The sequence below is a fragment of the Rhincodon typus genome, chromosome 8 (assembly GCF_021869965.1).
Source record: "Rhincodon typus isolate 14 chromosome 8, sRhiTyp1.1, whole genome shotgun sequence".
Lineage (NCBI taxonomy): Eukaryota > Metazoa > Chordata > Chondrichthyes > Orectolobiformes > Rhincodontidae > Rhincodon > Rhincodon typus.
Window position 1 is genome coordinate 43,121,265 of NC_063339.1, and position 10,971 is coordinate 43,132,235.

A 10,971-nucleotide genomic window follows, 5' to 3' on the forward strand; every position below is an offset into this window, starting at 1 on the left:
CCGTGGACTAGGATATCACCTTTCTACTCTAGCTAGAAGAGCCTTAAGTAAACAAAATTAAGTTTATTGTGTCACTGAAACTATTTGCAGTTTAAATGAATAGCTCATTACTACAGAGAATTTTAGTGGGAGCAGATTAAAGTCATAGAGCTGTACAGCATGGAAACAGACCGTTCGGTCCAACTTGGCCATGTTGATTAGATACTCTAAATTAATCTAGTCCTATCTGGCAGTATTTGGCCCATATCCCTCTAAACAATGCCTATTCATATATGCATCCAGATGCCTTTTAGGTGTTGGAATTTTACCAGCCCCCACCAGCTTCTGGCAGTTCATTCCATTCACCTGTAATTGTCTATGTGAAAAAGTTGCCCCTTAGGTGGCATTTATATCTTGCCCCTCTCCTCTGAGACCTGGTCAAGAGTAGCACCATCTTTGTCTTCTACAAATTCCTTCTTTACTCTGAACAAGTCCCCATTACTTCATCCCAGTGAGTGGCCTTAACTGTACTCAATCAAATATCAACATTTCCTGTCATGTTCCATATTTCCATACACATCTCTTCCCAAATGTTTTTTTCTCTCAATTATTATATTGGTATATATTTATTTATATATTTACATTTACCACAACTCCACCTCCCCCAAGATCTTCAAATTCACAAATTCAGAAGATCTAGAGGTTTCAGTATTGTCCCCGAATGTGTTCTCTTTGGACTTGAAAGAATGGAATTTGTTGTAGAAGAGGTAGTTGACTTTGATTATCTTGCTAATGGAGTCAGGCCTGTTCTTGAAATGGTGGGTCTTTACCATCTTGTATTTCTTTTATGGAAGACTTCAAAAATGTATGTCTATTCGTTATAGCTGTCACTGTGGTCCTTGCTATGACAGGCTTTTGCTTTGCTTTGCAGTACCTTGGATCTTGGCACATTATTTGTCTCTTTTTAGTGGTGTCATCTGTGCAGCACATCTTCCATTTTTGAAGGAGGAATTTGGTTCACATTCCGCTTGGAGATCTGTGCAAAATAAGTGGATTTGTTACTTCAACTTCTTCACTATTTTGGCTTTTCTCCTTCCTTCTCGGTTTTTGAGTTATTGGTGAAACTATGTTGTTCGCTTCCTCCATTGTGTTACTTGGAAGGCCATTCTTGCTTGAACTGAGACCCTTGGTTTTTGTTGGGAATGCTTCCTTGGGGTTGGAGAGATCAAGTCTTTTGATTGAACTTGACTCTTTTCAACTACCTCAGCACCAAATGTAAGACAGCAATTTGTCAGAAATAGGCATTTACTATATTGTGTCGCAATTTAAGTCAATTTAGTTGCTGATGTATCTGTTATCTTGAGTGGTGTAAATGGTGTCATTGTTCCCTCTTTGCTTGAACTTTATTTCAAAATTTGCTACAATTTGCAATCTAAATTCTTTTTCAGTTTTGATAACACTGGAAAACATTTTACCCAAACCACTACTGCCATGCCTTTCCATTTCTTTGGCAGTGTACCATACCTATATGTGATGTGTCAGGTCAGAAATGCTTCCTGAATTGTTCTCTGAAACATTCTTGTGTGGTGAGTATTGCCATGATGCTTGTGTTGCTTGCTGACATCAGTAATCAATAGTACCTGTTTCTCTCAAAGTCTTCAAATCACCAGTGTGAATTTCCCTGCTTTTTCTTATGTTATAAATTCTCATTTCTCTTCGTTGGCACCATTTACAAACTGTGCTGGTCACTGCTGTTCACTGGCTTGTGGCAAGCAGCCATTGGTAATGCCATGCTGTGTGGGTTCTTTCAAGCTTGAAGTGATTTAGCGTGAACGAGGATATCATGCTTTCTGGTCCAACAGTCTTGTTGAGTCAGCAATACGAAGCTTATTGCATTACTTCAATTCTTTATTGCAAGGGATTGTTAGGACCACACTAGCCCCAAGTCTCTTTTGTACAAGCTCCTTCTTTACTCTGACCAGGACCCCATTACTACAGCATTGTGGGTGGTGCTTCCAATACTCAGTCAAGTAGGAACCCCTTCAGAGTCAAATGCAATAGGTGCAAATGAAATAAACATCTAATGTTGCCTGTTACTATTCATATCACTGACCAAATATGCTCCATGTCTTTTATCGTGGGTCAACACTTTGGTGTAAACGATGCAGTACAAGTACAATTTGAAAATCAGATATCCAAATATTGTCTCAGGATCTCAAGATCATTAGGACTGTTTGAAATTTTCAATGTACTGGCTGTGGACCAGCTGAATTAACCCTGGTGTCCTGCAGCTCGCTTACTAGGGATTTGAGGTTCTTAAGAAACCTGTTAAAGAGTTGAGACATTCTGGAATGCAATTTTTCAAGTTAACTTCTGGTGTACAGCTGTCAGATTCACTACAGAGAGCCACAAAAATGTTTTTCAATTGATGGGGGAAGTTATGGGGCCCTTGAGTAATTTGCACTGCAATATGTCCATAAACTTTCTTTGGCTCAATTGCTTCATTCTGTGGAATTCTTAGCCCCAGAGTGTAATGGATGCTGAGCCATTGAGTAAACTGAAGGAGGAGATAGACAGGTTTTTAAATAATAATGTGTTTAATGGTTACAGAGCGCGGATTGGAAAGCGAAGTTGACGCGAAGATGAGATCAGCCATGATCATATCAAATGGCAGAGCAGGCTCGAGGGGCTGAATTGCCTACTCCTGCTGCTAGTTATTGTGTTCTTATATTCCCTAGTATTTATCTTGCTGCCAGTCTGCTGACTGCTCTCTTTAGCAAGGCTGGGACAGGACCTATTATGTCCAGCTGGCAGTCAGGCTCTTGCCACTGAATGCAGGGGGCTTCCAGTCAACAGATCAGGGGCCAATGCTCACTCTGCTATTCTTTTACATCCTGCACCATTCCAACAGCTGAAACTACACAGTGGCCAGCTCACCCTGCAGAAAAGCTCTCTCTTCACAATGGCAGAATGCCACATTGAGCCCCCTTTCTTATTAAGGTGTTTTTTTTTAAATTTCAGTCAGTGCCTTCATCTTGAAGAGTCCTCTCTTTCATCTCCATCTGTCAACAGTTTCCATCTCTGTCAGTGGAGCTACGGACATTTCAGTGCTGGCCAGAACACCAGGGTTAATTCAGCGGCACTTCAAACTAGCATCATGGAAAGTGTTAGGTCTGCCTGAGAGTAGACAGGGCCTTAGATTAATATTTCATCAAGAAGCCTCCAGTATTGCAGTGCAGCACACCCTCAGTAGTGAACTGGAGATCAATTTAGATTTTTGTGCTCAAATCTCTGGAACTGGCCTTGAGGCCCCAACCTTCAGACTCAGAGTGACAGTGCAGCCATGCCTGGCACAAACTAATATGCCTCCTTGAGTGGATGGAAAATATCCCACCATACACCTTTGAGCAAGAACTCGGCGTTATCTCTGATGTCCTGGCTGGTAGTTATCCCTCAAATAACATCACATGTAAGTCATTCCCACAGTGCTGTTTATAAATGCTGGCTGTGCGCAAATTGGCTGCTGCATTTCCTATATTACAACATGAACTGTGCTTCAAAAACTACTTCATTGTCCGTAAAACAACATGAGATGTTTGATGGTCATGAAAGGTGCTATATTAATGCAAACTTTTTTTGTTAAATCGGAAGCTATTAGTCCTAACTAACTACTGTAGGCATGGAATATTTAATGCTAGACGAAGCTTTCATGGCGAACACGCTCCCCCCCTCCCCCACCCCACAGTGGAAACATCCCTTATACCTTAATACAGTTACCAGACACTCCCAGATAATTCAGAGAATTCCTAAAGGTCATGTGTGAAGTAGCAACAGTAGACAGCAGGATTTTCAAACAGTCTGAAAAGAGAGCTGAGATGTACTCTTTAAAAGAACACCAGCAGCTACTTGCCAGCTTCTCATTATGAGGCAACCTTATGACATTGCAGTCCCTCTGGGCAGCTTTGCTTGACAGAAATATAAATTGGAAATTTGGTTTCATTTTGTATACAATTTTCCAATCCTCAAAAGATTGTATGTAGCATATACCAGAAATGTCAGCATACGCTCCTGTCAGAAACTGTACACTGACAAGCCTTTGCACCAAACAAAAATGATCTTATACTTTTTTTCATGGTGAATGGCCCATGGAGGTTTCCTTGGGTGTATTAAGTATTGTATACCACTTTCTATGCACTCAAAGGTGAAATGCTCCCTGCTGTGAGATGCTCTGCCTAGCAACCCTGACAAAACATGGTGTGTGCATTGGAATCACTTAATTCTAAGGCTTCAACTCATGAACATCTGGTTGTAAAGTTAGTACTGTTACTATTGGGATCCATAAAGAGAGATCAAGAATCATATAAACTGTGGATCAAATTTCCTGTTTCCACGTTCTTGTCCAAGCTTCACATAAGAGCTAAGAGCACAGGTCAATGGAAATGAAGATATCTGGTTTGTAGCACGTACTTGGTTTGTGTCATAACAGCACCCATTAAATGTCAAACATTTTTTTTTAAATTAATGCACCTCGGCTATTCACAGATAAGCCAAAGTCAGTATGCACACACCTAAACCATTTCATATCCAACCCAGATGTGAAGTGGACTGTCATTAACCTATTGGGTTTTAGCTGTGATTTAATCCTTTAGTCCTTTCACACCCATTTTCTAACATTTCTCTCTTATTTTACTTCCCCTATAACATAGATCTCTCTTTTTCAGTTTTTATTTTTCTGTAAAATTTTATTTCAGATTGTTTTTAGTTATTACTAAAGTCTGTTAAATGTCAAAGCCCATATCATAAATACATCTGTTGAAATGCATGTATAAGTGATATACCTCCAGAATTGCGTTTGCAAGTTACTTTTGAATTGGTTCATGCAGCATTTGAAAATGCTGTTCTTTTCTTTAAATACCCAAAGGTAGATTAGCAGACTGCTTGATGTTGAAATAAATCTAACTTTTCAAATTTCAGAATCATCTTACTATGTTTATCCCTAGAGGGCTCCAGTGGACTTGTAGAACACCACGTTGATAAAACAAATACCTGAATCCTTGCAGTTTAAGTCTTGTTCCTTCAATATTTGGATCATAGGAACTCAACGTCTTTAGCTATAAAATACGTAGCTATGGTATGATAAAACTTGCATTCACTTTAAAAATGTTTTAACCATCAACATTTATTGGTATCATCAATAAAGATCAGCAAAATAGACTGAATTATTATCAATAGTGTGAAATTCACGTGCATCCCTCTGTCAACATATTGTAAATTATAGTTTATAAGTCAATCTGGTGTATAAAATGACTCAATTTTTGCCATGCCAAAGATCATATTTTTGCATATAATTGGAATTTATAAATTGACTTCTCTTTTCAGCCATGGCACACTACACTTGCATGAGTAGTCAACCTCAATTTTTCACCCACAAATGCATGTTTTACTTACCAGTACCTTATAATTGGATTCAAGGGTTTAAGCAAGTGATACAGGCTGTGTTGCAAAGATGAGAGAAAGGTTATGACATGCCCAGTGTTTGCATTGGATGCTGATAATATCTCAAAATGGCAACCACACACACCCACGTTGACAGTGAGCATTTATACTTGACATTTAAGTCGAGCTCTATGTTTGGAGGAATTTTTCACAGCTTCTAAAGTTTACGCGGTGAAACCTACAGTAACAGTTCATTTTTTCATACTCAGAAGATTTTTTTATTACATTACACCTCCATAAAATGACTCTAAAAACTTGAGACAGGTAGGTGTTTTTGGAAATGGAAAAGGTTTTCTGGGGAAAGCTATTTACAATCGCATTGTGGAACTGTGAATAACTACTTGAGGGAAACATTTTTACTTTATCAGAAATCACCAATCAAACACCATAAGGTCTTCATAGAATCACAGAATTGTTACAGTGCTGAAGAAGGCAATTCAGCCCATCATATCTGCACTGGCTATCTTAATTTAGTGCTAATCTCCTGGCTTTGCCCCATAACACTGAGCCTTGTTTTGTTGGGCTCAGCTAAACCTTTGATCATTTTGCTCCCAGCATAGAGGGATATGGAACAATGGCAGGCAGAAGGGATTAGTTTCATTTTCGGCACAACATTGAAGGGCTCGTTCCTGAGCTGTACATGTATTTTCTCCTATAACATGATAGTTGCATTCTTGTATGACCTTGCACTAGAGAAAATTGCACTATAGAAAATCGTCATAGAAAATCGCATAATAGAAAATCACCGTAGAAAATCACTATACCTGTACAGCAGAAAGTTCATGTTATCCAAACAGCGTCCACTATTCATCAATCACATTACAGCTAATTCACATTAACGAAACACACATTATAGCAGAACTATATAGCAGTTCTATGTTCTTTGTGGATTCAAAACAAAACATCTTTGGAAGTTATACGATTTGATTAAACTAGGTCAGAGGTGGAATTGAATTGACATGTGCCATCTTAAAGGATAAACAAGCTGTTCACTTATCTGTATAATTCTCAAGCTTTTCAAATACAGGAAACAATCTAGATTTCACTGCATTGAAAAGAGAGAACTAGAGTTGATGGATATAAACTCTTAGAGATGCACAGCATGGAGACAGATTCTTCAGTCCAACACATACATGCTGACCAGATATCCTAAATTAATCTAGTCCCATTTGCCAGCATTTGGCCCATATCCCTGTAAACTCTTCCCATTCATGTACCCATCCAAATGCCTTTCAAATATTGTAATTATACCAGCCTCCACCACTTCCTCTGGCAGCTCATTCCATACACGCGTGACCCTCTGTGTGAAAAAGTTGCCCCTTAAGTCCCTTTTAAAATTTTCCCCTCTTACCTTAAACCTATGCCCTCTAGTTTTGGACTCCCCTTCCCCAGGGAAAAGATCTTGGCTATTCACCCTATCCATGCCCCTTATGATTGTATAAACTTCTATAAGGTCACCCCTCAGCCTCCAGCAATCCAAGGAAAATTGCCGCAGCCTATTCAGCCTCTCTCAAACCCTCCAACCTTCATATCATTAAACACCTCCACATGTAATGATAAAACAGAGTGTTCAGTATTTAACATTAGTCTTCAATAGGACAGGAGTCTTCATGAATTTCCAACATGTTCACAGTTAGCTACTATCAGCATTTGACTTTGGAATAAATCGTGTTCTCTATTATATTTATTATTTTTAGGAAAATGGAATCAGATCAAATTTCTAAATGTAAGTAGTACAGTTAATTAGAGCTAAAAATCAAACTTAAAAAGTAGCAGTCTCATGACTCAAATCCCAGCTCATGGGCATTTAACCAAATTAATTTACTCAAGTTCCATCAATAATAAATAACAATCCACAATTTCCTTGCCCAGTCTTGCTGCCTCATCCACTTAATCCTCGAACTAACACTGTAGATATTGAAATAAAAGAACATTGCAGGTGCTGGAAATCTAAGATAAAAACAGCAAGTCTGGCATCATGTGTGGAGAGAGGATGGAGTTAACACTAAAGATGTGATTTTCCATTTTACAGTCTAAGAGTGGGAATGAGTATGTTCAGTTGTACCTGACTTACTGACTCACCCCTGAGAAATCCCATGGGATCGTGAGCCAATAAGTGGGCATTACAGCTGACCATAAACCCTCACGGACTATCACAGGCCCTGCCAGTGGAGTCCCACATCAGCGGAAGCACTCGAGCAACAGCTTCAGGTTCCCAGAGATTGTCAGAAGGCCAAGTGTTTAGAGGATCGAATAGCAAGAGGGTAAATGGTTTCCTTTCACTTTTCACAGGTTGGAGGTCATGGGGAAAGGAGTCGGGGGGGGGGGGGGGGGGGGACGTCAGAGATGAAGGCTAGGGACTGGCTTTCTGAGGCCAGCCCTTTGTAACTCAACCATGCCTCTGGTTGCTCTCAGTTGGCAGTAAATGTAGCCCCCACCCCACTCACAACCCAACTGGCAGACTTCCATGTTTTCCCAGTCAGAAAACCAAGCACTTTTCTTGGCTGCTGGAAGGACAAGTCACTTGGCCAGTGGTGATCTGAGGCCTTTAAGCAGCTATTAATTGAACAATTAAGGGCATGAATTGCTGGCGAGTCAAGTAAGTCCCCAGTGGACCTGCTGGTGAGGTGGCTAGAAGGGGCAGGAGAGGGGCAACTCCTCCAGGGCTAAATTGCACAAATTCCCCTTCTTGCCACTCTTCCAGGGAGGACAGAATTCCACCCATTGTTCTGAAGAATTATAATAAACTCAAAATACTTAGTGTTTCTTTTTCCAAAGATGCTGCCAGACTATGCCGCATATTTCCAATTCTCTCTGTTTTTATTACTTTAGATATTAAAATCAGTTAAGAAACCACAGAACTCTTTACCATTCCACCAGTTGAAGCACCAATCTTAAGCATGAAGAAATGCTTACCATAGGACGAGCAAGCAAGGACATGTCTAACTAATGAAAGTTAAAGAATCATGTTGTTTTAATTTCACACCCAACCCAGATGTGAAGTAGTCTGTCATTAATACCAACCCCCCCTCACTTCAATTGCTTTGTGGGAGGTACTGAGTGGGTTGCAGTTGACCATGTTGTGGCACGAACCACTACCAGAAGGAGAGCAAAGGAACAACTTGGTATTGACAGGAACGGCAGAGTTATTGTTGAAATCTCTGCTTCTACTTCCTGTTTCTAAAATTACCCCATAGTACCAATTGATTGCTAGTTGTATCTGCTACTGTAGAGTGCACAAAGCAACTTCTGATATATTAAAAAAAAACTTAATGCCAAATATAGCAACAACGGTATATATTTATTTAACACTTTTAATGTAAAATGTGCCTTACAGGAGCATTATGGAACAAAGTACGATACTGAGCCAGATTAGATGATCATAAGTTTGGTCAGAGAGATTGGCTTCAAGTGCTGTGTTAAAGTAGGAATGAGTGCTAAACTGGTGAGCAGTGACACCAAGTTTACAAACTAACCGGCTTAATCGCAGGCTGCTGCCAGGACAAGGGATGATGTCAGAAATTTGGAAAGGATAACACGCACGTCTCTTTCCCTGAAGGACTTTAGCAAAACATTTAGACTTTTATGACAATGTATGATAGTTTCATGGGGCAGAATTTACCAGCTTCTGAATTAAGAGGACAATAGTCAATCAGATGAGAAAATATGGCGAGCATAGAAAAATGAGATTTGTGACATCAAGAAAAAATGTCAAATTTTGCATATGAAATTGCAGCGGTGAGATAAGAATTTCACTTTTGTGTGGTGAGGGGCCTAGTTGTTGCTACAAATTGCTGACTTCTTCTCCATGTATCTATCTTAGCCAGCATTCCTCAACCTCTCAGAGCATGTTCATGGGCAGCAACTGCCTGCAACCTTCGCCCATGGAGGCTGGCAATAGGCATGTACCAATGTTACCACATCGCCATGGCATACTTCCAACTCACTTATAATGCAGTTCACCACTTCAATGCTGTACTTTGGAGCTCCCCAGTACCTGACATTGCAATGTTACTGTCAGGCTGCTTTGTACACAATCTCAGGGCTTTTAACTTTCTTCCTTTGCACCCACTTGATTACTCACAGCATCTCTGCCCTGCCTTTTCATATATTAGCATTCATTCATAATTTCAAGTCGCATAGTAGTTCTGCCTTGTCTTGCTGTTTCGTGACATCAGAAAGTCAGGCAGCTTGTCATGGTAGCCAGCACTGATCAGTCAAGGCAGACATGTTGCTGTACTGTACCGAGCTCCATCAATGTCAGACCTGTAAGTGTGCCAGCAGCTTATATGGCAAACACACTGAATGTACTTCAACCAAATGATCATGTCTCAAAATCTAAGGGGAACAGTCCTCGGGTAAGTCAAGAGGAACTGTTCTCAGTCTGGGGTAGCAATGTTAAACTCCTCGAAATTGACATTTTGACATTTCTGGAAAATTTAGCACATGTTCACCATTTCTGAGAATGGCTCTCAATTTCTTTTTATTCATTCAGATGATGAGGTCTTCTCAGGCTAGGCCAGCATTTATTGCACAGAGGGCTGTTAGGAGTCAACCACATTGCTGTGGCTCTGAAGTCACATGTAGGCTAGACCAGGTAAGGATGGCAGTTTCCTTCCCTAAAGCACTTTACTGAGCCAGATGGGTTTTACCGACAATCGGCAATGGACCCAATGGACCATCATTAGACTCTTAATTCCAGATTTTTTTTATTGAATTCAAATCCCTGCCATCTGTCATGGCAGGTTTCAAACTCAGATCCCCAGATCGTTACCTGGGTCTCTGGATTAACAGTCCAACAATAATATCACCATCATCACCAGCCCCCCACACCCAACCCCGCCACCCCCATAATCCTGGATTTATTCGTTGAATTTCAATTCCACCAGTTGCATTGGTTGGATTTGAAGATGTGTCCTCAGAGCATTAGCCATACCCTCTAGAATACTAGACAACAAGGTGCAGGGCTGGATGAACACAGCAGGCCAAGCAGCATCAGAGGAGCAGAGAGGCTGACGTTTCGGGCCTAGACCCTTCATCAGAAAAGGGGGAGGGGAAGGGGGTTTTGAACTAAATAGGGAGAGAGTGGGAGGCGGATAGAAGAGGGATAGAGGAGAGGATAGGTGGAGAGGAAACAAACAGGTCAAAGAGGCGGGGATGGGGCCAGGAAAGGTGAGTGTAGGTAGGGAGTTAGGAAGGGGATAGGTCAGTCCAGGGAGGACGGACAGGTCAAGGGGGCGGGATGAGGTTGGTCGGTAGGAGATGGAGGTGCGGCTTGAGGTGGGAGGAGGGGATAGGTGGGAGGAAGAACAGGTTAGGGAGGCAGGGACGAGCTGGACTGGTTTTGGGATGCGGTAGGGGGAGGGGAGATTTTGAAACTTGTGAAATCCACATTGATACCATTGGGCTGCAGGGTTCCCAAGCGGAATATGAGTTGCTGTTCCTGCAACCTTCGGGTGGCATCGTTGTGGCACTGCAGGAGGCCCAGGATGGACA